The sequence below is a fragment of the Mauremys reevesii genome, linkage group 3 (genome assembly GCF_016161935.1).
Source record: "Mauremys reevesii isolate NIE-2019 linkage group 3, ASM1616193v1, whole genome shotgun sequence".
NCBI lineage: Eukaryota > Metazoa > Chordata > Testudines > Geoemydidae > Mauremys > Mauremys reevesii.
In genome coordinates, this window is record NC_052625.1 from 50,777,344 (window position 1) to 50,805,041 (window position 27,698).

The 27,698-nt window shown below is 47.8% G+C and overlaps 1 long non-coding RNA gene across 2 annotated transcripts; it reads left to right on the forward strand.

Moving 5' to 3' along the window:
* LOC120401908 lies at positions 1–22,243 on the forward strand. Of its 2 annotated transcripts, none has more exons than XR_005596829.1 (3): positions 1–684; positions 21,422–21,526; positions 22,185–22,243. It is a non-coding gene; the product is annotated as an uncharacterized LOC120401908 (long non-coding RNA). The 2 variants fall into 2 exon arrangements; XR_005596830.1 differs by lacking the exon at positions 1–684 and adding an exon at positions 16,483–16,544.
* Positions 22,244–27,698: the final 5,455 nt, after the last annotated feature.

Here is a 27,698-nt window from a genome sequence, read left to right on the forward strand (position 1 = left end):
TAGGATGCCTCTCTTAAAAAACAAAACAAAAAACTTGATATACTAAATATAAGGAACCACAGGTCAAACTTCTTGCCATTGAGATGCTGGCCAGCTTAGATATATCTGAACTGCAGATAGTACTCCCCCAACCCTCTTCAGCTGCCTGTGATGTTAATCAGCAAAGTATTCCAGTCAGTTGACTGCTGGGGGTATAAAAGCAGACTGGTGTAAATCATATAGTACTTTGTGCTGATGGACGATCTGTGTCGTGGACTCTGTTATCCAAAATTGCAACTGACAGCTTGACCAATTGCCCTATCTTATTTCCACCATACAGAAGTGAATTAATTCTCTTATGAATTGTCAGCTATGTAAAGGTAGATATGCTTTCCCCCACTCTTTTTAAATAGAAAATAAATCATTCTCATCCTCAAAGTACTAAGAGTCACAGAAAGATTGCTCGGCATCAGGCTTCTTCATCAGTGTTCTCGTGGCAACAAGAAAAGACACACAGCTGTCCTTCATCCAGCAGTCAAGAAACCCTTTAAAGAGAGGTTTTTACTTCATCCCATTTTCCATGGGGATAAGAGGCAATTCCTAGTCACAGTGGCTTAAGATCAAAGAAGACAGATTTCAACAACAAGTTCCCTGAAAATGGTGGTAATTCTTCCGTCATCGAGCAGTTAAAAACACAGAACCAAGGTATCTTGCAAGTGTAGTTATGACTTTAAATCTACTTTGTAAATAAGAACATCTTATTTTTTTTAAAGAGAATTAAAACCCTCTGTGTTTAAGGACTTCATTGAAGACTGTTTTATATATAAAAGGGGAGTAAAATACCTACTCAACGTGTAAGACTTTTGGAGATCTCTGGGTAAAAAACCCTATATACATGTTTATTAATTATTTTCTTGGTTTATAAAGTTTTTCCAGTATGAAAAAATTAACTGAGCTCAGAAACTGACTTGTTTTATTGTGTTTTTGAATTTAATTCTTTGGCAGGTTCTGTAGAGTAATCTGTTCTATCAAGAAGTCATTTTTCAGGGAGATCCTTGCCTGCTTAAACTAGAACCATAGTAGAATGAGCATATGGAGCTTCTTCAACTGAGAAGTCTTCTGAGCTTAAGCTCTCTAGTGTAGCCACTCTAAGCCGATGGGATAGAGGTCTAGAGGTCTCCCGTTGGCTTAATTCCTCCGGGCCCCGCAAGCGGTGGCAGCTATGTCTCCTGTCGACACAGTGCTGTCCACACCGACACTTAACTCTGTGTAAGTTATGTCGCTCAGGTGGGTGACTAATTTCACACAACTGAGCAACAAACCTTATGTCGACTTAAGCTGTAGTGTAGCCCTAGTGTCAGTGCAGCTGTGCAGGATACCCACTTGGAAGTCTTTGTAAACATTTAATAAACACTATAGGAAGAACCTTATCTTCAGCAGATAAGGTGACAGGTGACTTAAGGCCATTTCATGTCTTCTGCTCTGCCATTCTGTCTTTGGTCTTCAGATTTTCTGTCAGTAAATTTTGTTACCTTGTTGGAAGTGTTTGGGACAGTGTCTGTATCCTCCATTTTTTTTTCAGTGAATGGATGGGTCTCCTTTCTTAGATTTCTGCTTTAATCCAATTCAGCCAAAATCATTGGCAAGTGGTCTTTGAAAAAGATCATTTTTTAAATGGTAATGCTGTTCTGCAGGACAGTTATCTCAATTCAAACACTCACCCTTTGCTTACTGTTAGTTTAAATGGGAAGAGTTTTCATTCAAGGCTTAGTTTATATGCACGGTCACATTGTAAAGTTAATTGCAAACCTAAGATGAAGTTTCAGCTTTGGAAGCCTGAAGGGTTGGTTGGTTGGTTTGTTTGTCTGTTTGTTTGTTAGTTTGTCTGGGGTTTTTTGGGGGGTGTTGGGAGGGGGAGGAAGGGGATGGGGCAGGGAGAAGGGTCAGTGACCGAAAAAAGGAAAATTCTCAACTGCCATTGGCTGCCATCTGTTTGTTCGCAGATAGAGTACCAGTGGAATAGGTCCTCATAAAAGAATGATCAGATCATTCATTTCACATGCTAATAATCTGAAATTGATGACTACTGTTCTTCATGTGCAAAATTCCATTGAAGTCTGTGGAAAAGAAACTATAGATTCTGAGCCTCCCCAAACACACACACGTGTATCATGAAAAAAACAGTTTTGATTTTTAGATAAGTGGTTTTAGTGATGTGAAAAAAAAGACCCTATATGATATTTACAAAAGGCCCCTTCCAAAAAGGGAGACATGCATTGAATAAGTTAAATGAACACTATTGGGTTAAATTTGGCCCCAAATATAGGTTTCTAATAGCTTTTCTTCAGAAGCAGCTTTTTCAAAACTTAAGACCAAATAGAAATGTTTTAATAATGTTTTAGAAAATTCCAGTGGAGGTAGTTCTTATAAACAAAGAGCAGTGATTCTCAAGCTTTGGTACTGGTGACCCCTTTCACATAGCAAGTCCCCCACCCCCATATAAATTAAAAACACTTTAAAATATATTTAACACCATTATAAATGCTGGAGGCAAAGCAGGGTTTGCGGTGAAGGCTGACAGCTTGAGACTCCCCCACATCATAGCCTCACGACCCCCTAAGGGGTTGCAACCCCCAGTTTGAGAACCCCTGACAAAGAACCTCTGCAAAATTTGTGGGCTAAACACTGCAGTGTTGTGCCAATGCATAAGAATCAGAAAATGAAGCTAGTAAAAAACAAAGTGAAACTGATCTACAGCCACTATCCAAGTTCAAAAAATAAATATAAATTGTGCCAACCAGACTTTTAAAGGTCTTTCAATTTTTCCAATTTGATAATAGATTTTTAAAATGTGTTTATATTGCTACATATTTAACCTGATAAGCAGTTTTTAAATAGTTTTTTTCTAATTTGCATCTTATCAAGTGTCTAATTAGAATGTGTAGGCTGCTTTAAAGTACTAATACTGTAAGTACAGTGAAACCCCGTTATAACGCGATGTTTGGGGTCCAAAAAATTCCATGGCGATAAATGCAGGGTCGCGGTATAGCGGGGTTTCAAGCTGGTCAGTTTAAGTCAGTGGTCCCCAATGCGGTTCATTGATGTGCTCTGCCTAGTGCCTAGTGCCCCTAGTGCCTAGTGCCTGAGCAGGGGAGAGAAGCCGCGGCCCCGTGCCTACCGGGGACAGAGAGCACCGGCGCCCACAGCCCTGGAGTTCTCTATCCCCAGCAGGCGCGGGGCCACGGCTTCTGTCCAAACGGACCATGAAATCTGGGCTTTTGTGTACTTTTATCCTATTCTATACAGATTTCATGGGGGAGACCAGTGTTTCTCAAATTGAGGGTCCTTACTTCTGTGCTGCCTTCAGAGCTGGGCTTCCAGCTAGCAGCTGCCACTCTCCGGCCTCCCAGCTTAAAGGCGGCGCCGTCAACACCAGCAGCACAGTGGTAAGGGTAGCAGCACCACAACCCCCCACCCCTCCACAGTAACTTTGTGACACCCCGCCCACACACACAATACCTTTTGGATCAGGACCCTACAATTACAACACTGTGGCATTTCAGATTTAAATAGCTGAAATCATGACATTTATGGTTTTTAAAAGCCTATGACCGTAAAATTGACCAAAATGGACCGTAGGCCCCTACCAATAATATTCCATAGAGGAAGATTGACACCTGGTGGCCAATTGTGACCTTAAAGGGACACTGTCATATAGTTTAATATTTTCAGCCTAAACTGCCATAAATTCAGGGGAAAGTTACTTGGATTCTAAACTATCGCAGGCTCAATACTTGGGTAAACTCGAGTCAAGGATGAGAGTGCCTTACAATAAATTTGTAGTAATTAAAAATAACAAGTATTAAAAATACGGGAAATTCAAAGTTAAGTTAAACGTAAATTGCAACCCAACATTTATCAATTTGGAAATGTATAATTCAGGCTCTCAAACAACCTCAACTCTGCCTTTTCAGTGACTCTAGCCTCTAATCTTTCTTCCTGGAAAATGTGCCATTTTCAAGTCCTTCACATAAGAGTTTGCGAGATAAGATCTCCATACTGAACTGGTGTTTTGATCAAGGGCTTTTAGTACTGGCTCCAGGACAATTTGTAAAAGCCAGTGTATTATTGGTTTAATGAACAGACCACTGCTGTCCCTTTGCAACTTTTTTCCCTTCGAGTGGTTATCCATTTCCACAGTTTGCTGACGGTGTGCAATGCACCCCACTCACCCATGTTCAGAGTCTCATGCACCTTGAGCATCCTCATATCCTGCACCGAGGGCATAAAAGGGTGGAGCAGGCCAGCCACCACTCAGTTCCTCTCATGCCTCCTGGCTTTGAGATGAACATGGGCAGTGAGCAGTGCTAACAAAATACCTGGCTCTTTTTAACTCTGTGCAGCGTGTAGATAGAGATAGCTAGTTGTTGCTCATTGGCATTTTGGTTTTTTAACCAGAATAGCTATTTCTTTCTGGTGTCAGGATGGCTTCTTTTAAGTCCCCTGGATTTACATACTGCCCATCAAACACGGGCACTATAGCCTGTAATGTTTGGCATTTTCCAGGAACATTCCCCCAGACAAAATACATATTTGCAAGTCCTTCACTTGCAGGACCTGCAAATCTAGAGAAGCCCTGCTCCAGATGTACTTAATGGGTAAAGCAATGAGAGTAGCTTCAGGGCCTGGGTCAGATAACCATCCTGTAAATGCCTTCTCTGCTCCTTAGAGTGCTAGTACTGGGTCCCTCGCTTCCTGGGCCTCATCAGCAACATCCTCTTTCAAAATCTGGCATGTCGGACAAGAAGCTTTCTGTGAAAAAGGTACAGGGCCCGGAAGAGTCCAGAGATGATTCCAGACTAAGATCTCCTCAAAGAGAAGGATGGAGAACTCCAAGCTTTTTTGCAGACCCAGCTTATGCTTATCTTATGTCCGGACAAAGTGTCTTTTGGACACATGCTGTGTTCCTACTGACAGTTGTCACAGACTTGCATCTGAACCAAGGCCGGCTCTAGCATTTTTGCCGCCCCAAGCAGCAAAAAATAATAATAAAAAGAAGTCGCATTCGCGATTGGTGGCAGCTCTACCGCCGCTTCTTCTATGGCGGCAATTCGGCAGCAGGTCCTTCGCTCCAAGAGGGAGTGACGGCCCCACTGCCGAATTGCCGCCGAACTGCTGCACGTGCCACCCCTCTCTTCATTGGCTGCCCAGGCACCTGCTTGCTACACTGGTGCCTGGAGCCGGCCCTGATCTTGCCTACTTTTCAAATGTTAGGCTGTCTTTTATTTTGATCTTAACTCTGAATTACCTTGGTTTCTAATGCTTCATTTTGTTTGTTTTTCATAACTGCAGCATTACGAATTTAAAAAAAAAACAAACTTACATGTACTGTCAACTTTACTCACAGAGTTTAATGATTTGTTTTGTTTGGTTTCTGCCTGGGGATTTTCTTGATAATTTCTTTAAGACATTTTGAAATCTTTCCCATGCAAAGAAAGAAAGCTGGCAGAGAGCTTCCGGTGTTATGCAGAGAACAATGGGGGAGCTAAGAAACGGGGAACATTGTAGTACTTAGAAGTATGATAGGGGTCCCTCAGGTTCTGTGGTTACCAGGAGAACTGGAGGTTCTGGTGGAGCTACTGAACTTTGCAGGCACTCTGAGTTGAGATTAGTGGAGAAACTCTGAGGGGTGCAGGAATGCCTGAGAACATGGGAAGTTAGTCCAGCTGAATGTTTTGGCCTCTGCCAATTGCTGCAGCTCCACAGTTTCCGTGTGTATTGGGTAGAACATTATAACTCATGCAAGTCATGGATTCCACGATTCTTCATATTTCTCTTTAGCTTAACTCTTTTCCCATCCCCTTTCTGCCCCTCCATACACACTTAGATTAAAGAAGTTATGTTGCTGTGGGAAAGGCACCACCACATATGTCTTCTGTAAGTGTGATGGTTGTCACCTACTCTTTGCAGTCAGGGATTTTATCTATGCATGCAGATTCTGCTGCCTACTTAAGAATATTAGAAAATGCTGCTGCTTGTTAGAAAATTCTGCTGCTTCCTACATCCTATATACAGGATGCTGAAGATTATACCATCATATTGTTGCCGGCTCAAAGAGCCCGAGGCGGAGCAACAGCAGGTTCGTTGCCCGGTGTGCGTAGCACTAATTATCACACCAGTGTGGAGAAGCAAAAACCAGGTTTATTTGAGCCCAAATAAGGTGCCAGGGAGAAAAACCATTCTCAAATCCTGCACACCCGCGCGCAGGCGGGATTCCAGCATTTATACCCCCCTTGTTTGGGTAAGCCTTTTGTTCGGTTTTTCCCCTCACCCCTCCCTTCCCAACAGCAGTTACATTAGGCATTACATTTCAGCGTGTTAGAAAAGTTCTCATCCGCATGTTTATCTCTGGCCTTCACAGCACAAACGCATACAGATTTTTCTCCCCCCTCTCCCCCTCCTCCCCGCCGCTTCTTCTATTTCAAACTCCTGCATCTGCAAGCTGAAACAGCTGACAGTTACCCATTTTGCTTGCTGTCTGTTAGCATCTTAGGCTGGTTAAAGTTCACAGCATGGAAGACCTCTGGTTCACTCAGGCCTGTAGTCACAACTTTGGTTTACTTAGGCCTAGTGACACCAACAATTTCCCCCTTTGAGAATACTCAACAAACTTTTGGCGAGTCTTCTCAAACTTTAAAGACAAAAAGCAATGAAGCAAGCTCTGCAAAAATAGTTACAACTGTTCTTTTGAGCTTAGTCACCCCCAACCCAAGAATGAACACATGGACAAAAGAGTGGAATGTTCATTTAACAACTAAGGGATTGGGGCACTGACTATAAATCAGGTAGGTATACCAAGTGGTTTAATTTCCCAGATGTCTTGGCGAATAATTTAGTCCCATATGCATGCTCCCCATGGACCCAGCAGGATTCGGTATGTGGGAGCCCACACCCACCCTAACCGCTCCATATGCTTGGAAGGAGCACTGTGAATGTCCACACTTCCATCCAGAAAGTGTCCAAGTATGTCTCCATGACCACAGATCAGATGGTACTCCTGATGTGTCTGTAAGGGCAGTGGGCCAAGTCTGGTGCTCAAGATCACTTGAAATCCTGAATTTCTAAACATACTAGATCCCACTGCAATGCCTTCCCAGCCTCAGTGATATTCAATACCATCTCTGTCAGTAACTTCTGGGTCATAGAACTAAGGGTGGAAATGACATGTAACTCACCAACTCCAGCCTGTACTTAAGATAGTTGAGTTTCAAGAATAAGGCTAGTAGCCTTTTCTAGTTGGCTCAATTTCTTATCATGTTCTTGGCTTTTGAGATATTGGCCCTAGCCCACAGGGATCTGCTCAATTCTCTTAACCCAGGCCCTCTGTTGTGCTAATCTAATGGCAGCCCCTTGTGAGCAATCTGGGTATGTAGAAGTGATTTGAAAACCTGATAAGGACAATGTTATTACATACTGAAGGATTTATCCAAAACACAGGGTGCAGCCTGTAGATTAAACCCCAAAATCCAATTAATACCACATTCCCAAGCATGGGTCCCATACATTTCTTCTTGCCAGTGTACAATTCTTTGTTTCTTCACCAGGGTCAGTTCTTAATGTCCTTTTAGTCAGGAATTCCTGGACTTTGGCAATGTCAGTGGAGTGAGTGTTTCTTCTTCTTGTCCAAAACAATTGTGGTTTAGCATCCTACAGGGGAGAGGTTGCCAGCACATATCACCCTGTAATGGCTTTGCTTTTTCTAGAAAAGTCTAAAGGCACAGTTGGTCTGTCATTGGACAAGAGAGAGGTTACAAGCACGTCACCTTGTCCTTTTTCCCTGCTGTCCAGAAGCACAGTAGAACTAGAAGAAAGAATAGGCTAATCATCAATAGGAAAATTTTTCCGATGTGGAGGGGTCTTTTTGCAGTGAGAATCCTGGGTCCAGGCAGTCAGTCTTTGGCACTTCACAGAGGTGTTGGTAGTCAACAGGACTTGGAAAGGGCCTTTCCAGCGTGGAGCCAAGGCAGTCTTTCGTTGATGGATCTTTATGTAGACCCAGTCTCCTGGTTCCAAGGAGTGGCAGGGTTGCACAGGATCCTTCGGTAGTGCTTCCTTCACCTGTGTATAAAAAGACTTAACACATTTCATTAGTGCCTGACAATACTTAAGCATTATGTTATCCATCAAATGAATGTCCATCTGAGCCAGGGTTAGTGGGGGTACAGCTGGTAGTCGCATTGGGCATCCTGTCAAAATTTCATGAGGGCTGAGTCCAGTCTTTCGATTGGGAATGGCTCTTATACTCATCAGTGCCAAAGGAAGGGCATCTGGCCACTTTAAGTTTGTCTCAGCACAAATCTTGGCCAGTTTATTTTTTAAAGTCCCGTTCTGGCGTTCCACTGTCCCAAGTGAGGGCAGTGAAGGTTGTGTTGGATCTGCAAAGCTGCACATAACTCCTTTACCATCTGTCCAGTAAAATCAGTTCCACGATCACTGTTGATACTCACAGGGATGCCAAAACGTGGTACAAAATCTTTAAGCAAAATTTCACAACAGTCCTGGGATCTGCTTTCCTGCAGGAAAAAGCTTCAACCCAATTGGTAAATACATCAACTAAAACTAATACATATTCATAACCACAACATTTAGACATTTGAATAAAATCAATCTGAATATTTACAAAAGGTCCCCAAGGAGGGGGTGGGCTGCCCGGTGCACACCAATCTCGTTTAACTGCAGCAACCATCCCCCCCTTTCCTTGGTAGTCAGCCAAGTCTTAGCTGTGAGCAGTGTCCTTCTCAGTTAACTCGATTTCTTCTTTTTCCTTCTTGGCCTTTTAACCTACAAAGGAAACTTTCACTCTTCACTCATACACCTTTTTCCATACCATGAACACACAAACATTGCTGTTATACAGTACATTAGTCTTATTAATCAATGTATGCCACATATACCCTTTCACTAAAATAACCTTATTACAGAGGTTTAAAACAAACCAGGACAAGCACACCCACTTTGAGAAGTTTACTTAATATAACCTCTAGTCCAATAGTTTCCCACAATCCCCAGCCCTTGCTTTTAAAGACTGTTGGTATGCAAATTTTAATAACAATTTTCACTTAAAAGATTTGGCCAATGAAATTTCTTTCTCTTACTTAAGAAAATGTATTAGACTTTAGTATATCACATTTTTCTGATATATCCAAACACTTTGTATTCTAAGTGTAACAAAACAAGTAACTGCATTTCAATTTAACACTGCCACTTGATTTTAAATCAGACCATCCCATAAAAATATTAAACACAACAATTCTGGCCACGAGACAAACACCACAAGACAGAACATAGAACACAAAACATAATTTTTACTCTGTTAGTAAATGCATGGTATGGTATGTTGAATGCTGTTCAGCTGGCATTAGTTTTCTTTGATTATCTGAAAGACAAAAACAGAGATCTATCCCTTCTGGGCAGTCAATCATTACTTAAAATATACACATACTCTTGTTAATTTTAGGCAAAACAGGAGAATTACCCCATATTTTCTTTGCCTGAATTTATTTACAAACATTTCAAAGACACCAAAAACTTTTCTCTTTAGTATTTTACAAATTTCAACTGCTGTTCCCCCTAGCAACTACAGAGTTAACTTTTCACTTTCCCTTAAAAATCACTTGCTTTTCCCTTAAATCACTTGCTTGCCTTTCAACAGCCACTTACCAATTCAAATCACCATTCCAAATATCCTTCTGAGTATTTGAAATCCTCATGCTTATATTCACTTCTTTCCACTACACCCTCAAAAGTTTCCAACCTGTTTTCCAATCTCTCTGTCTGTTGCCTGCCCGCCTGGGCCCAATCCTGCTTTTCTCGCTGAACCGTCCCTTTCCTGGTCTTCCATCCACTACCAGTTTAGCTAGGAGGCTGGGCTTCTCAACTTGCCCCCACCCTTCTGGTCTTTTCCCTAAAACATTTCTACTCACAAGACTACCAGAGTCCTCCCTAGTAAGGCTTGCCACCTGGCAAAAATACATGGCCATTGGGTAAAGGCCATTTACTTAACACATAATCCAAACCCCTTTAGGGGGTCTACCCAGAGACCCACCCATTTGTCTGCTGACACTTAAACAGAAAAGAAAATTACACAGAGAGCAGAGAAAATTACAGTCTGAGCCAGATTTTTCCTACTTCTATTACATTGTCCGTTACAGGGGGGCGGGACAGTAGGATCTCAATACAACCTCAGAGCTTCATCGCACACATGGCTTCCACCCTGAGGAATTACGAACGAGAAGTTCAGTTCCGCCCACACACCTAACGCCCAAATGAACAGAGCAGAAAAACAACAGTAACCGGTTAAACAGAACAGAACCAAAACCAGATAGTGCACCAAAACTAAATAGTGTTTCCTTATTCTATTAGGGCTCACCTTTAACCATACAATCCTTATCATATAACACCAACAATACCAAACAAAGCAAACATAAAATAACAAGGGTAAAACAGATAGATGGTGTAAATTCTACAGGGCTCCCCCATTCTTAATTGCTCACCAAACTGTGACAAATTTCTGTTACCAATTTATTCCTCATGTCAGGTGATCAGACTGACATTGCAGGAGGTTGGGAAGAAAACACACCATATAACCAAATTTTAAAGCTTCATTAAAAATAATAAAACAACAATGGAGAGTGTTGGGAACACTCCCACATCACTCAGGAAAAATATGAATGCTCCAAGCCTTAAGCCACTTTAATACTTACACATATCCAGACTGGCCACGTCTGTGTATAATGGTCAGAGAAGGGGGAATAGGTGGACGGGAGATTATCCTGTATACAGCTTGTCCAGAATTTCCAACATGTTTCTGCTCTTGGAATGGCTGTTCTTTTACACCCTGGACTCTCCTGCGGCGTCTCTTTCAGAGATTCCAGTTCAGGTCAGCTGCCTGTCCGGCTTCAGGGTTGCAAAAACTGTTGGATCTCACTGAACCGTTAAGCTTTGCAAATGCAATCTCAGTTCTGTAACTTGTATTGCCTTTGGTTTGCCTCTGTCTCTATTTTCCACAACCAGCTGGGGCTGAAAGCAGTTTTTTTTTGTACTTAACATAGTCTGTGCTGATTCTTGACCTTGAACACATAACTTTTCCCTTCATCTCTGGGACACGCTGAATTTCAAATTAACCCGTTCCTAGACAAATTGCTCACACTGTGTCAGAGGCTTTTCTTTGTGATTAAAAGCTCCTCTGAGATATATGATCTTATCTAGATTGAAGATACCTTCTAATGGGCACTGTTTAGATGGATTTTCACACATGTGAAGATTCCAATTCTCTAAATACCTGCAGGTTTTTGGACCATAATGTACGTACATGTACTATACTGGGGTACCCTTAGGGGGTGAGGTAGAATTTTTAGACTCTCCCTTACCCATTTTCCACTTACACACACAGAGAGGGTGCCGTGTCCGCGCTAGCGGCTCATAAACTAAGGATCTCTCCCTACAGGGCACTCACACAGGAGAGATTAACGGGGATGACCATGACTCTCCTACACCTCCCTTCAGCAAAGAGCGTCGGCTAGTCTCTGGGAGACACGGCGCCGCGTACTCTGATTGCATCCAGTGAGATGATCAGACTGTCAGTAGCCCACACGGAAAGGAAGGGGGGGGAGGGAAGATGGGTTCACACATTCCTAGACCCAGGCAGCTTCCTCGCCGGACGATGCCAGGCCGAGTCAGCCCACCGTGGGTCGGATCTCCTAAAGATCCACTAGTTACCGGGCTTGCGTTAGACTACTCCTGATCATTAGCAATCGCTTCACAGGGTAGTCTGGGCGTCTTCCAGTAACGGACACTCACACTGGTATACACACACACACACACACCAAGGCAGGGGTGAGCTGGAGCCGGTTCGCACCCGGTTCGCACGAACCCGTTGTTAAATTTAGAAGCGGTTTTAGAACCGCTTGTTAACTAGCTTCCCTGCGAGGGAAGCTTTGATGGGCTCTGCCTGGGAAGCCTGTAATTCCTCCTCCCGGCCGCCGGGGGGCGCCGCGCTGTGCTGCGAGAGCCATGTGAGCTGCCTCCTGGCCCTGTTGCTGCTCCTGCTCTTTGGACCTCTGGCCCTGGGGCTCCTGCTGCTGCCTGGTGAGTCCCCGGCTGCCTCCTGCTGCTCCCAGCCCCCGCCCCCGTGTGAGTGTCTGCGCCCCTCCCCCGCCTTCCCTCCCCCAGCCACCCCCTGCCCCCTGCCAGCCCCTGCCCCACCCCTGCCCCAGCCACCCCTGCCCCCTGCCCCTGCCCCCAGCCACCCCAGCCACCCCTGCCCCTGCCCCACCCCTGCCCCCAGCCACCCCCTGCCAGCCTGCCCCCAGCCACCCCCTGCCCCAGCCAGCCCCTGCCCCAGCCTGCCCAGCCACCCCTGCCCCACCCCTGCCCCCAGCCAGCCCCTGCCCCCAGCCACCCCTGCCACCCCTGCCCCAGCCAGCCCCTGCCCCAGCCAGCCACCCCTGCCCCCAGCCACCCCACCCTGCCCCACCCCTGCCCCTGCCCCAGCCCCTGCCCCCAGCCAGCCCCTGCCCCAGCCTGCCAGCCACCCCCTGCCCCAGCCTGCCCCAGCCACCCCTGCCCCCAGCCACCCCTGCCCCCAGCCACCCCTGCCCCACCCCCTGCCCCAGCCAGCCCCTGCCCCCAGCCTGCCCCAGCCACCCCTGCCCCACCCCTGCCCCCAGCCAGCCCCCTGCCCCAGCCACCCCCCTGCCCCACCCCCTGCCCCCAGCCAGCCCCTGCCCACAGCCACCCCCTGCCCCCAGCCACCCCCAGCCACCCCCTGCCCCACCCCCTGCCCCCAGCCACCCCCAGCCACCCCTGCCCCCCTGCCCCCAGCCAGCCCCTGCCCCCACCCCTGCCAGCCACCCACCCTGTGCCCCACCCCTGCCCAGCCCCTGCCCACAGCCCCTGCCCCAGCCACCTGCCCCCAGCCCCTGCCCCACCCCTGCCCCCAGCCAGCCCATGCCCCCAGCCGCCCCCAGCCACACCCTGCCCCCAGCCACCCCCCTGCCCCCAGCCAGCCCCAGCCTGCCCCAGCCACCCCTCCCCCCTGCAGCCAGTCCCTGCCCCCAGCCACCCCCTGCCCCCAGCCACCCCCTGCCACCCCCTGCCCCCAGCCAGCCCCTGCCCCCAGCCACCCCCTGCCCCACCCCCTGCCCCCAGCCACCCCCTGCCCCCTGCCACCCCCCTGCCCCACCCCCTGCCCCCAGCCAGCCCCTGCCCCAGCCACCCACCTGCCCAGCCACCCCAGCCTGCCCCCCTGCCAGCCTGCCTGCCCCAGCCACCCCTGCCACCTGCCAGCCAGCCCCTGCCCCAGCCACCCCCTGCCCCACCAGCTGCCCCAGCCAGCCCCTGCCCCAGCCACCCCTGCCCCAGCCACCCCTGCCCCCCAGCCAGCCACCTGCCACCCCTGCCCCCAGCCTGCCCCCCAGCCACCCCAGCCACCTGCTGCCCCAGCCAGCCCCTGCCCCCAGCCCCTGCCTGCCCCAGCCAGCCTGCCCCTGCCCCAGCCACCCCTGCTGCCCCCAGCCCCCTGCCCCAGCCACCCCCTGCCCCACCCCTGCCCCACCCCAGCCAGCCCCTGCCCACAGCCACTTCCTGCCCCACCCCTGCCCCAGCCACCCCTGCCCCAGCCCTGCCCCCAGCCAGCCCCTGCCCCACCCCTGCCCCCAGCCAGCCCCAGCCCACCCCTGCCCCCAGCCCCTGCCCCAGCCACCCCTGCCCCACCCCTGCCCCAGCCACCCCTGCCCCCCAGCCACAGCCCCCTGCCACCCCCACCCCTGCCCCAGCCAGCCCTGCCCCAGCCACCCCTGCCCACCCCTGCCCCAGCCACCCCCTGCTCAGCCCCCAGCCACCCCTGCCCCCTCCCCCCTGCCTGCCACAGCCACCCCCTGCCCCCTGCCCCCAGCCACCCCTGCCCCAGCCACCCCTGCCCCAGCCACCCCAGCCACCCCTGCCCCACCCCTGCCCCAGCCAGCCCCTGCCCCTGCCCCACCCCTGCCCCCAGCCACCCCTGCCCCAGCCACCCCCAGCCACCCCTGCCCCACAGCCACCCCTGCCCCAGCCTGCCCCCCAGCCAGCCCCTGCCCCTGCCGCCCAGCCACCCCAGCCAGCCCAGCCAGCCACCCCCTGCCCCAGCCAGCCCCTGCCCCAGCCAGCCCCTGCCCCCAGCCACCCTGCCCCACCCCCAGCCCCTGCCCCACCCCTGCCCCAGCCAGCCCTGCCCCAGCCACCCCTGCCCCCAGCCAGCCCAGCCTGCCCCAGCCACCCCTGCCCCAGCCCCTGCCCCCAGCCTCCCCTGCCCCACCCCTGCCCACAGCCACCCCAGCCACCCCTGCCACCCCCAGCCACCCCCAGCCCCCAGCCAGCCCCTGCCCCCAGCCACCTGCCCCACCCCTGCCCCAGCCACCCCAGCCAGCCCCTACCCCAGCCAGCCTGCCCACAGCCACCCCTGGCAGCCCCTGCCAGCCCCTGCCCCACCCCTGCTCCCAGCCCCGTGTGAGTGTCTGCACCCCCGCCTTCCCTGCCACAGCCACCCCCTGCCCCAGCCAGCCCCTGCCCCACCCCTGCCCCCAGCCAGCCCCTGCCCCCAGCCAGCCCCTGCCAGCCCTGCCCCCAGCCAGCCCCTGCCCCAGCCAGCCCCTGCCCCAGCCAGCCCCAGCCACCCCTGCCCCCAGCCAGCCCCAGCCAGCCCCTGCCCCCAGCCACCCCTGCCTGCAGCCACCCCCTGCCCCCAGCCACCCCTGCCCCACCCCTGCCCACAGCCACCCGCAGCCACCCCTGCCCACAGCCACCCCTGCCCCACAGCCAGCCCCTGCCCCACCCCTGCCCACAGCCACCTGCCCCAGCCAGCCCCTGCCCCACCCCTGCCACCCACAGCCAGCCCCTGCCCACAGCCACCCCCCTGCCCCCAGCCAGCCCCTGCCCCACCCCCTGCCCACAGCCACCCCCAGCCAGCCCCTGCCCCCAGCCAGCCCCAGCCCCCAGCCACCCCCAGCCAGCCCCAGCCCACAGCCCCCCACAGCCCCCCCCCAGCCCACAGCCACCCTGCCCCAGCCAGCCCCTGCCCACAGCCGCCCTGCCCCCAGCCAGCCCCTGCCTGCAGCCAGCCTCTGCCCCCAGCCAGCCCCTGCCCCAGCCCCTGCCTGCAGCCACCCCTGCCCCCAGCCACCCGCAGCCACGCCTGCCTGCATCACCTGCCCCCAGCCAGCCCGTGTCACTCCCTGCCTCCAGCCAGCCCTGCCCCACCCTGCCCCCAGCCAGCCCCTGCCCCACTGGTGCCCTGCAGTTCCACAGCCACCCCTGCCCCCAGCCACCCCTGCCCCACCCCTGACCTCCCAGCCAGCCCCTGCCCCCAGTGCACACCCCTGCCCAGCACTGTCCCTGCCCCCAGCCACTACACCATGCCCAGCCAGCCTGCCCTGCCCCACCCCTGCCCCCAGCCAGCCCCTGCCTGTACACCGCCCAGGTCCAGGAAAAAAGGTTCACAGCACTGGACTGTTCCACCTTATCCACAGGACCGGTTCCTCACCGCCTGCCCCAGCTTCTCCCCCAGCCACCCCTGCCCCAAGGTCTGGCCCTGCCCCCAGCCAGCCCCCTGCCCCCAGCCACCCCTGTGACCATCGTCCACCCCTGCCCCCAGCCAGCCCCAATTTGCCCACAGCCACCCCAGCCAAACCTGCCTGCCCCACCCCTGCTCCCAGCCAGCGGGATCCCCTGCCCCACCCCTTCCCAACAGCAGTTACATTAGGCATTACATTTCAGCGTGTTAGAAAAGTTCTCATCCGCATGTTTATCTCTGGCCTTCACAGCACAAACGCATACAGATTTTTCTCCCCCCTCTCCCCCTCCTCCCCTTCAAACTCCTGCATCTGCAAGCTGAAACAGCTGACAGTTACCCATTTTGCTTGCTGTCTGTTAGCATCTTAGGCTGGTTAAAGTTCACAGCATGGAAGACCTCTGGTTCACTCAGGCCTGTAGTCACAACTTTGGTTTACTTAGGCCTAGTGACACCAACAATATGAATGGGGGTTAAGAATTTGCCTCTGCAGAGGTACGGTAATGGCTGTTCTTTGCTGCCTCTGTAAGGACCCCATTGAGAGAAGGTCTTGGCTGGGAGTAGGTTGAGGCCAGGGACAATGAGTCAATCCAGGGTTATTACCATGTTTGTATACAGATGTTCAAGTAAGTTAACAATGAGAACTTTTGACCTGTGAATAGGCCCTCTCCACTTCACTGACTGATAGCAAAGTGCAGAGGAAAGATTGATTGGTTGCCACTTCTGATGTCACAATGATGCTACTTATGAATCACCTGAGTTACTGAGCAAATTGCACAGGAAAGTTTGATTGGTTGGTTCTTCTGATGTCACAATGATGCTACTTGTAAATCACCTGAGTTACTGGTATAGCTCTGTCACCATCACCTCTGTTGAGACTGTTGAGAGCTTTTTAGTAACTAGGGAATACATGAAGAGTTTGGGGTCTTCTGTCATTGAAATAATCAAAGCCAAGAATAAGGTGAGAGAACAAGCAGTGAATTTTATTAATATTGTGATTTTTTTAAAAAAAATGTCTCTGGCAAAGTAAGAAACTATTTTATGCAAAAAATTAATGTAATCTAAAGTGTAACTCTGCTGAACTTGGAAAGTAGATTCATTTATTATACTGTGAAACCGGGATTTTTAGTTCCACTTTAAATGCAAACGTCAACCTGTTGGGTGAAAACCAAATCCACTTCAATTTAGGCTTAAACAATTTATTTTAGCCTTTATTATATATGTTTTTAGACAATGCTACTATCACGTATGAATTACATAAACATACAAAAAAAGATAAGGCAAGACAAGGAAGTGCTCAAGTTATCTTTCTTGGGGACAGGGTGACTCTTCTCAAATCTCTGTTATGCTTGGCTATTTTTCCTCTGTCTCTTCTCCACTATTATGTCAATCATCTATTTTTTAATCCTCTGTTCTGTAACTTTGCGCAGACTCAGTAGAGGAAGCTACCTCATCTGTGTCTTTATCCATATATATTCTACTCTAACCCCCTAATTAAAAGCAGGGGCGGCTCTAGTAATCCGGCCGCCCCAAGCAGGGCGGCATGCCGCAGGGGGCGCGCTGCCGGGCGCTGGTCCCGCGGCTCCGGGGGACGTGCCTGCGGAGGGTGCGCTGGTCCCGCGGCTCCAGTGGAGCTTCCGCAGGCATGCCTGCGGGAAGTCCACCCGAGCCGCGGGACCAGGGAACCGTCCGCAGTCATGCCTGCGGGAGGTCCACCTGAGCCGTGGGACGAGCGCCCCCTCCGCAGTCATGCCTGCGGGAGGTCTGCTGGTCTGGCGGCTCCGGTGGACCTCCCGCAGGCATGACTGCGGAAGGTCCGCCGGACCCGCCTGCCGCCCTCCTGGGAAAATGCCGCCCGACGCGCGTGCGTGGCGTGCTGGGGTTTTGAGCCGGCCCTGATTAAAAGATTCGCCTGCATAAATCACAATAACTAACCCAGATTAATACATTTTTTGCTTATCCTGCTAAAACTTACTTATATCTGTGTAGTTCCCATTGCAGCTATTCCTTGCTGTCACGCTCCCTGGCTGCATGCAGTTGTACTTATATTACAACTGCAATTTTTATTCTTCGTACTCATCTGTTTCTGTGGCCTTGAGTTTTTACTTGTTAGCTGGTTGAATAGGCAGGTGGGGGATGAGGGATTGTACCTGACTTGTACAATTTTGCTGCTTGTTAGAAAATTCTGCTGCTTTCTACATCCTATATACAGGATGCTAAAGGTTATACCATCATGTGAATGGGGTTAAGAATTTGCCTCTGCAGAGAATGCGGTAATGGCGGTTGTTTGCTACCTCTGTGAGGACCCCATTGAGAGAAGGTCTTGGCTGGGAGTAGGTTGAGGCCAGGGACATTGAGTCAATCCAGGGTTATTACCATGTTTGTATACAAATGTTCAAGTAATTTAACAATGAGAACTTTTGACCTGTGAATAGGCCCTCTCTACTTCACTGACTGATAGCAAAGTGCAGAGGAAAGATTGATTGGTTGCCACTTCTGATGTCACAATGATGCTACTTATGAATCACCTGAGTTACTGAGCAAATTGCACAGGAAAGATTGATTGGTTGATACTTCTGATGTCACAATGGTGCTATTTGTAAATCACCTGAGTAACTGGCATAGCTCTGTCACCATAACCTCTAGATGTGACTGTTGAGAGCTTTTTAGTAACTATGGAATATATGAAGAGTTTGGGGTCTTCTGTCATTGAAATAATCAAAGCCAAGAATAAGGTGAGAGAACAAGCAGTGAATTTTATTAATATTGTGATTAAAAAAAAAAACTTGTTAGCTGATTGAATGGATGGGTTGGGGGATGAGGGATTGTACCTGACTTACTGAAAGCTAACAGCTCTCTTCTCTACCCTGCTATCTGCTTGGTCAAGAACTTTATAGATGAGACACAGAAACCAATTTTCTGATTTACAGACTGTTTCAGCAAAATCTGACAATCTCAAGCAGCAGAGCTACATACAAAAAGCAAACATTCCTATTTTCTTCCAGAATTGTATATAATAATTTCTCTAACATTACTTAGTACACATTTCACTAACACAATTCATTACACAGTTCTCCAACAAAGCTTAACTATGTATGTGCTTGCTAATGGTGGCTCCATAATTTACAGTTGAGCTTTAGAGTTACAAACACCAGAGATACAAACTGATCAGTCAACCACACAAATCTCGTTTGGAACCGGAAGAACATAATTAGGCAGCAGCAGAGACACATCCCTTCTACCCCACCCCACCCCCCGCAAAAAAAGGCAAATACAGCACTGTACTGTGTTAAATTACTAAAAAATGAAGGGAAAGCAGCATTTTTTCTTCTGCATAGTTAAGTTGGAAAGCTATGTTAAGACAATGTTCAGTTGTAAACTTTTGAAAGAACAACCATCATGTTTTGTTCAGAGTTACGAACAACGTCCATTCCCGAGTTGGTAACTCTGAGGTTCTACTGTATATTTAAGTCCACCATTTCCCTATGCCCTTAAAAGATTTAAATAGCTTTATATGAGCTAAAACATCTCATACTTTTGCTTATGCAGCACCAGCACAGGCAGAAGTTAATAAAGCCTATTAGTAGAACTGTATTGCAGTCTGTGAGGCTGGTACATAAACAAGAAAAGAGAACAGTGCTGTCCACTTAGAGTCACAGACCTGCATGATCCAGGACAGATTTTTTTCTCTATCCTTTGGACCCTCTAAATTCTGGTGGTACCTCTGGATCCCTTCCATGACAGGAAAGAATTCACACACCTTACTGAAGAGTTTTAAAGTGCTCAGAATGCAAGATCTTGGGTCCTTCCAAGACCTCTCTGTTTTGCTGCAGAAGAATCAAGGGGGAAAAGGCCCTCTTGTATTCAGTGCAAGGAAGCCAAGAAATTTCTGTGGCTATAGTTCTGATATAATTGAAACGTTGAAATAATTTGCATTAGTGGAGCAAACGTGTGTTAATCATATAAAATGGATTTTTTTTTGCTAGCTAAAACAGATGCCAAACAGGTGTACACTGATAAGAGTAAAGAAATAAAGCCAGTCAAACCCAGCCTTTCATTAAGAGGCAAATCCTTATTTGGCCCCATCTTTCCATATCCATGAAGAGGCCTACACTTTGCTTTATGGGATAGGGTGGGCAAGATTTCAGCAGCCTGCACAGCACTTCCTTTCTCTGCAGGAGCTTCCTTGCCACTGCATGAAGTGGTTGTTTGGTTTAGTGGGTCAGCCACTGCATTGATATACTGGACAACGTAGCAGGAGAACCATGGAAACTAGTGGATCATCTGCTGCTCTATGACTTTTGGGATTAGTGATTGGTTCCTTTTTTCCCCTACCTTTTCATTTTTTTTAATTTTTTTTTTTAATACCAGTTACGTGGGTGTGTGCTGTGGGGAAGATCTGCACCTTGAAAAGTTTTCCTTTATGGATAAGTTGCTCTGATAGACTGAACAAATAGCAGGCCAGCTCTCTAATGAGGCAGCCAGCAATGCAGTATTGTTATTGCGGTAGAGTGAATAACGATAACAAATATCTAAGAAACACAGATATTTTATATATCCTAAAGCCATTTGAAAGTGTCATAAAAACACATTTTAACAGCACCACTGTCTTCTTCTTTGAAAATCATTGGCTTTTCACCCTATTTAACATGGGGAAGTTAGTCCAGCTGAATGTTTTGGCCTCTGCCAATTGTTGCAGCTCCACAATTTCCGTGTGCATTGGGTAGAACATTGTAGCTCATGCAAGTCATGGATTCCACGATTCTTCATATTTCTCTTTAGCTTAACTCTTTTCCCATCCCCTTTCTGCCCCTCCATACACACTTAGATTAAAGACGTTATGTTGCCGTGGGGAAAGGCACCACCACATATGTCTTCTGTAAGTGTGATGGTTGTCACCTACTCTTTGCTGTCAGGGATTTTATCTATGCATGCACATTCTGCTGCCTACTTAAGAATGTTAGAAAATGCTGCTGCTTGTTAGAAAATTCTGCTGCTTCCTACATCCTATATATGGGATGCTGAAGATTATACCATCATATGAATGGGGGTTAAGAATTTGCCTCTGCAGAGGTACGGTAATGGCTGTTCTTTGCTACCTCTGTGAGGATCCCATTGAGAGAAGGTCTTGGCTGCGAGTAGGTTGAGGCCAGGGACAATGAGTCAATCCAGGGTTATTACCATGTTTGTATACAGATGTTCAAGTAAGTTAACGATGAGAACTTTTGACCTGTGAATAGGCCCTCTCCACTTCACTGACTGATCGCAAAGTGCAGAGGAAAGATTGATTGGTTGCTGCTTCTGATGTCACAGTGATGCTACTTGTAAATTACCTGAGTTTCTGGCATAGCTGTCACCATAACCTCTAGATGTGACTGTTGAGAGCTTTTCTTATTATAGTCTAGCTTCTTTACATGAGTTTGAAATCCGATTGAATTGCAGATTATATTAGTAAATATGTTCAAAATAGTTCAGTAATTTTTTTCTGATCAATCAATGTGCCGATTCTCTGTAAATTTAAAGTTGCATTGAATTTATCTCCTGTGCCTAAACACTTATTAAAACTTTAGCACACACTTGTCTTCTAGCCAAGTGTAATCTGTTCTCAGTTTGGTATGGGATACCTGTGTGAGTGTTCACTAAGTCATGGAACACTGTAAGCAGTTTTGGGGCAGAGACCATGACTTCCTCGTATTTATGTCGTTTTTTGTTTTTTTTTTAAATACTGCCTACTAAAGTGGGATTTCAATCCTGATTGCGGGGGCGGGATTGCTATTGTAGTACAAATAATAAATATTACCCTTGCATCACTGTGATTTATGATTAAACTTTGTATAGCGTGAAATGTTGGAGCAAAAAATGGACGACCTACTGAGTCATCAGAGACAATTTGTCGAAAATAATCGTCGGTCCGTAGAACAGAAAATAAAAGAAAAGGAAAAGGTAAGATGAGACCCATTTTTTCACAAGTTTAAAGTTGCCTCCAGACTGCTATTACCAGAGCGAACAAGTTGTTCATTGAGTATTTGTCCATGTAGAAGAAAAAACGCTGACAATTCCATATTTGATGTGTGCGCGCCCACATGCATGCTGTCAGAATTTTTTCCCCATAATGGTACCCCCAGGGCCAGCTTTGGCAACCTCTGGAGCCCTGTGCTTATGCGCCGGTACATGGGGCCCTGCTGGTCCCACGCCCTCTCAGTTCCTTGAATGGATCTGTATTTGTTAGTAAAACAATTTACTGGCCTACCACGAATTAAGTTGACTAAAGCCATGTTCCCTAGCTGGTGATAATAGTAGTCTGGTGGTTATAACTTGGTAAGAGGAAGTGAATCCGTATTTCTTCAAGGTAGGCTGGGCAGGAACTCCACCAGAGAGGTCCTTTGGGGCCATCTGCCTGTCCCAAGTCAGGGTAAAGGAGGAGGGTTGGGCGTGGGGCTAGCAACTCCACCCTGTAAAAATCAGCTTGCTACAGAAACGCCAACAATAGAGTTAACAGAGACTTTTAGCCTGGAAAAAGAAGGGTCTTCAACTCGAAGATGCATGACGCTGGGTGGTGAAAGCCGCGAGGAAGCCACTAAGCCGATCACCCTTCTTGCAGCCAGGAGGATTACCATCGGCACATGGAACGTGAGGACCATGTACGAGTCAGGAAAGACGGCGCAGGTTGCAGCAGAGATGAGGAGCAACAACCTGACCCTACTAGGCATTAGCGAGACAAGATGGACGCACTGCAGTGGAACCCCCAAGGCAAGCGGAAAAGAGGCCGCCCAAGAAATACCTGGCGACGCGACCTTCAGGTTGATAGCAAAAAAATGGGCTATACCTGGAACCAGCTAGAGCGAATGGCCCAGGATAGAAGACTATGGAGATCTGTTGTTGGCGGCCCATACCCCGGTTGGGGTGACGGGCATGAATGAATGAATGATGAGGCTGGGCAGGCAGGCTACCAATGTGTTCACCTCTAATTTATAGTTCGATGACAAAAAATAAAATCAGAAAAAAGTTTGAACATTTTGCTAATAATTTGCTCACTTCTTCCTGAGTTTGACCCTCCCCGCCTGCATTCTTTTGCTCCTGGCAGGCCAAGCCAGGGTAGGAGTGGGCCTTTGGAAAGGGTCTGAGGGCAGAGAGGCTGAATATAAGAAGGGGGTGGGGAGACATAAAGATTTGGGGAAATGGATCACTGGGATCCAAGAGGGTGGGGACTTCATAGGATGGGTCTCTGGCTGGCAATGAGAGTGGGAACAGGCTGTGGGGGAGCTTGAGGACATGGGATGGAGCAGGTGTCTTGCTGGAGGATAGGAGGGTGCTTAGGAGAAAGCTGAGGGGAAGCACTAGCACTTCACTACCTTCTCCAGCTGACAAACCTGCTATGATTTGTTAGAGGGGAGTCCTGCAGCTGCTGCCAAGAGAAGTTTGGCAGAGAGGTTTGTTGCCAGGAGACGCCACTAGTGCTTTCCCTCCCTATCTTCCTCTGCTTTCTGCTCCCCCACTCAGCCCTCTCTTTTCCTTACCAACCCCAACACCCCCGACTAAAAGTCCCGTGCCCCTCATAGCCCTATTCCCTCATATAAATCCCCTCTCAAATTCATGTAGAGCCCCAACCATAAGGACCGTGGGGCCTGGAAGAAGCCTCAAAAACGAATTATACCCAGATGGATATCTACTTTGCATCTCCTAATGGTTGCAGGAGATGGGCTAGATTCCTAAGGATCTTAGGAGGTGTGCATTAGTGAAGTTCTGCTCCCCCAGACCTGAGGCGGGAGGAGTCAATGCCCCTCTACCAAACTTCTGTTGCTGCCCAGTCATGTGTTAAGTCAAATTGAAAATAACTAAGGCATTTTCCTCATGAAAAACATTTTGACAGCAATAAGCTAAACATGTAATCATAGCAAAGAAGGGAATTCCCCGCACCCCAAAGGATCATGATTATTGGGGATTAGTCTGGTTGCTTAGTTGTAATGCTCAATGTTGTTATGGAGATCTACTTTTGAATCGATATATAAGCTTCATTCCATTATTTGCTAGTATTTTTTTGATCCACCTGTCTTGGTGTAGCAGATGAAGTAGGCTACTCTGATTGGCCAAAGTGAGTCATGGCCATTAGTGGCCATAACAGAATTTATGCTTTACTTAAAAATGGGTTTTAAACTCTTTTTGCTTCTGTCAGCGAGCGCTTTAGTGTAATTAGTAACTTTTTAAAGAGGCAATTTACAGTCCCTCCCCCGCGTTTTCCAGTGTTAATAGTTATAGTAACTTGACAAGAAACATGTAACTAGAGTGTGTTTCTCTCTCCTACCCCTCCCCCCCCCAGTCTTCTACATTTCTAAGAAGTGTTTCATCAGCTACATGACTTACTGACAGGGGATCTGCCGTGCGACCAGATAAACCAGGACTTGCAGCAAGCCAACGATGCTCTACGAGCAGAACTCAACAAAGTAGGATTTTTAATATCTGAACTATTCAAATGGAAGTGGTGATGCTGAGTTTTTATTTTATGTAAAATTTAACTGTCCTCTTTATTGTGTTTGAAGATCTATACATGACTAATATTTAAGTGCAACTAAATATATCACAGGTCAGAGCAAGCTGCAGTATGTTCCTGTCACAGGGTGAGCTGGTCCATTAATGACTGGGGCACAGCTGCACCTTTTGTCAGGTTTAGCCCATCTCCCTGTATGATGGGAATAAATACAAGGGTCATGTGACAGAAGCATGCATCTAAACCGGGCCTGCTGGCAGGTAAAAGGGCAGCCTGTGGTCATTCAAGAGAGAGAGACCCCCCCCCCTCTGCCCCAAAAGTTCAGAGAGACACTCTCGTTAGTGCCCAGGCAGAGAGCCTGTGAAGAGGACAGGTGACAATTTTCCAGAACTCCAAGGCAGAAGCCTTTTGGGGGAAGAGAATTACAAGGAACTGGAAACTGTGCAGGGATAAGCCTCCATTGATGGACTTGCAGGATGCAGAAGTCCCAGCTAGGAGAGGGGTGGGACTACAAGGATGGGCCTGCTCTGATCAAGACCTGGAAAAACTTGAGGCATTATATGCGGAAAAGAATAATTGAGGCTGGTTAAGGGTATGTTTGAGTCTTGTGTTATGATAATAAACCAACCTGGAAGAGAGCACTACTGTAAAATCACCACATGTGATATCTGGTTTGATGCAAGATTAAAGGTAAACTGAGGTAGCAGATGGGCCCAAAGGCAATCTGGGGGTAATGCCCTACAACCGTTCCCTTTAGCCTTGTTCTGATATGAGCACTGCTTCTTTTCTATCCACACTCTCTAATAGAAAACTGCTTTTTTATTTATGATAGACATGGTCTACACTGACTTCATACAGAGGTTCTAAATTTGTCCACGATAGCTGTCCGGCATAGCTATGTGTCATCCTAGCTGTGTGAGCACATTAATCAAACCTTTTCTACAGAGGTGGTTAGTATTTTCTCTACACATACTCTTCTTTCCAGGTTTACTCTTGAAACACTCGATTCATACTCAAACTTGGACATCTATAGGTTTTTATCCAGAAAAGCCTGCTCCTTTCTAGAATGGAACTAGGTTATTTCATTCTCAGTTTTTACTTCCTTTTTAATTTGGAGTACTATGGAGCTATTATGACTGATATAAAACAGGTTAAAAAGGTTGAAAACCAGTTAGAATTTGGTGGTGGTACAGTTATGATCTTGTTAACTTCCTGGTTTAGATAGCGACATAACAGGGGTTGGCAACCTTTCAGAAGTGGTGTGCCGAGTCTTCATTTATTCACTCTAATTTAAGGTTTCGCGTGCCAGTAATACAATTTAACGTTTTTAGAAGGTCTCTTTCTATAAGTCTATAATATATAACTAAACTATTGGTGTATGTAAAGTAAAAAGGGTTTTTAAAATGTTTAAGAAGCTTCATTTAAAATTAAATTAAAATGCAGAGGCCTCTGGACCAGTGGCCAGGACCCAGGCAGTGTGAGTGCCACTGAAAATCAGCTCGTGTGCCGTCTGTGGCACGCATGCCATAAGTTGCCTATCCTTGCGATATAAAGTCAGGTGATAAATTTAAGATAGAGGATAGCACGACACTAATTTCCCTTGCCCCTGAAGAATGTGGTTATGGAGACAGAGGTGCAAGCTGAATGTCTTTGTTGGTCCATAAATATGGGAATTAAGATGTACAAATACTGGTTTTTCACAACATGTAACCTATTCCTTGAGTATATAGTAAGTGGAAAAGGTAGAGTAATTTGTCAATCTCTTGGTATTTGGATTGTACCGAATTGAGTCTAGTTTGGTGTTGATCCTTTCTGTTTGTTGGCTGTTCAATGGCATATTTGGTGATAGCTGATCGTCAGTCCAACACCTAAATGTTACCTCTCAAATGAGCAGCTGAGGACTGAGTGGGAATGGGAAGCATCTTCTAAGCCCAATAGGTGCTCGCTTTGACAAAATATGTTATGTTAAAAAAAATGGAGAGCAAGTGTTAAATCTGCTGCCCTTATGATTGAGCTTAAAAGAAAGCACTGGTTAGGATTCCCAATGATTACCAGACTGTACTATGACTATGGCTTAAATTATGAATATATTTATACATTACAACCATATACTTGAAAATGTGCCTGAAAATATTTTCATAACCTTGCCCAGTCTTGAGTTAAAGATTTGTGTTACCTTAACCTGTACTGTTTTGGTATGATACAGAATCTAGAACCCAGGACTGGACAGTGAAAGGAGGATGGATTTTCAGATATTTGGGCTTTTTTTAATTGCACTTTTTTAAAGCCATCATGCTGAGTTTCAAGGTTTAGGGCCAAATTCTGCTCTTAGTTATACAACACAGAAGTCAACAGTTACTCCAAACTTCTCTTTCTGTAGGAGGAAGCAGAACGTAGCTTATTCTTTTGGCTTTGTTTTCTAAGGTATCTCTGGAGCTCATCATTTAAAGGGACATCAGGAATTTTTAATTTTTTAATATAGATTCAATATAACTACAAATAAAATGTGATGTGTTTTCCTCATAGGCAATAGCAGTGAAACACTGTTTGGAAAAGGACTCCAGTGAGCTTAACACAGAAGCTGTGCAGAGCAGAACAGGCTTTACTAGCAAACCAGTCAAAGGAACTGGAATAATTAATAATTTAAACTGGAAATCAGTAAGAACTGGTGCCATTTATGCCTTACCGACTCCCAGGGGAACTCTGCAAGCTCTATGTTGGAGAATAGTGTATTTCCACCAGAAGTTGTGTTTCGATACTGTCTTATTCTGGCTGTCCTTTTTTGGAGCATCTTAAAAGACTGTGACAAAGTTCCTCCTCTGCCTTGGTGGGTCCTGCACTTATTGGCGGATTTGCTCACCTCAGATATTCAGGGCAGCCCTCAGTTTGGCCAGTTTTATGGCTCAAACCTGCCATTCACTCAGCTAACCACATCACTTGCCAGCATGGGGAAAGGAAGGAGAACAATCTCCACAGTCTCTGCTGACCCACCTAGTGGGCCAGGGAGACAGGCCAGGATCTTCGCCTCTGGTGGGACCCACAGTCCAAGTCAACTCCTCTTATATCCAGTAGGAGGGAGGGAATGAGGAACCCAGGCCCTCCCTCTACTCTGGGTTTCAGCCCAGGGCCCTGTGGATCGCAGCTGTCTACAGTGTTACGTGTAACACCTGTGTGACAGCTACAACTCCCTGGGCTACTTCCCCATAGCCTCCTCCCAACATCTTCTTTATCCTCACTACAGGACCTTCCTCGTGATGCCAGATAGCGTTTGTACTCCTCAGTTCTCCAGCCGCAGGCCCTCTCACTCTCAGCACTTTGCGCACCCTTCACTGACTGAAGTGAGGTCCTTTTTAAACCAGGTGTCCTAATTAGCCTGCCTGCCTTCATTGGTTCCAGCAAATTCCTGATTTTTCTGGAACTGCCCCGTTATCTTACCCAGGAAAAGGGACCTGCTTAATCGGGGGCTAATATATTTGCCTTCTCTCATTCTCCTGTAGCGGGCCCCTGCCCCATGGACCCAACCGGCTTCCGTGCCCCTTCAGCATAAGCCATCTGCACGACTTAAAGCCGGTTCATTTCCAGACCACGCCAAGGAAACATCTATACGCGCTCGTGCTCCACACTCTGCAC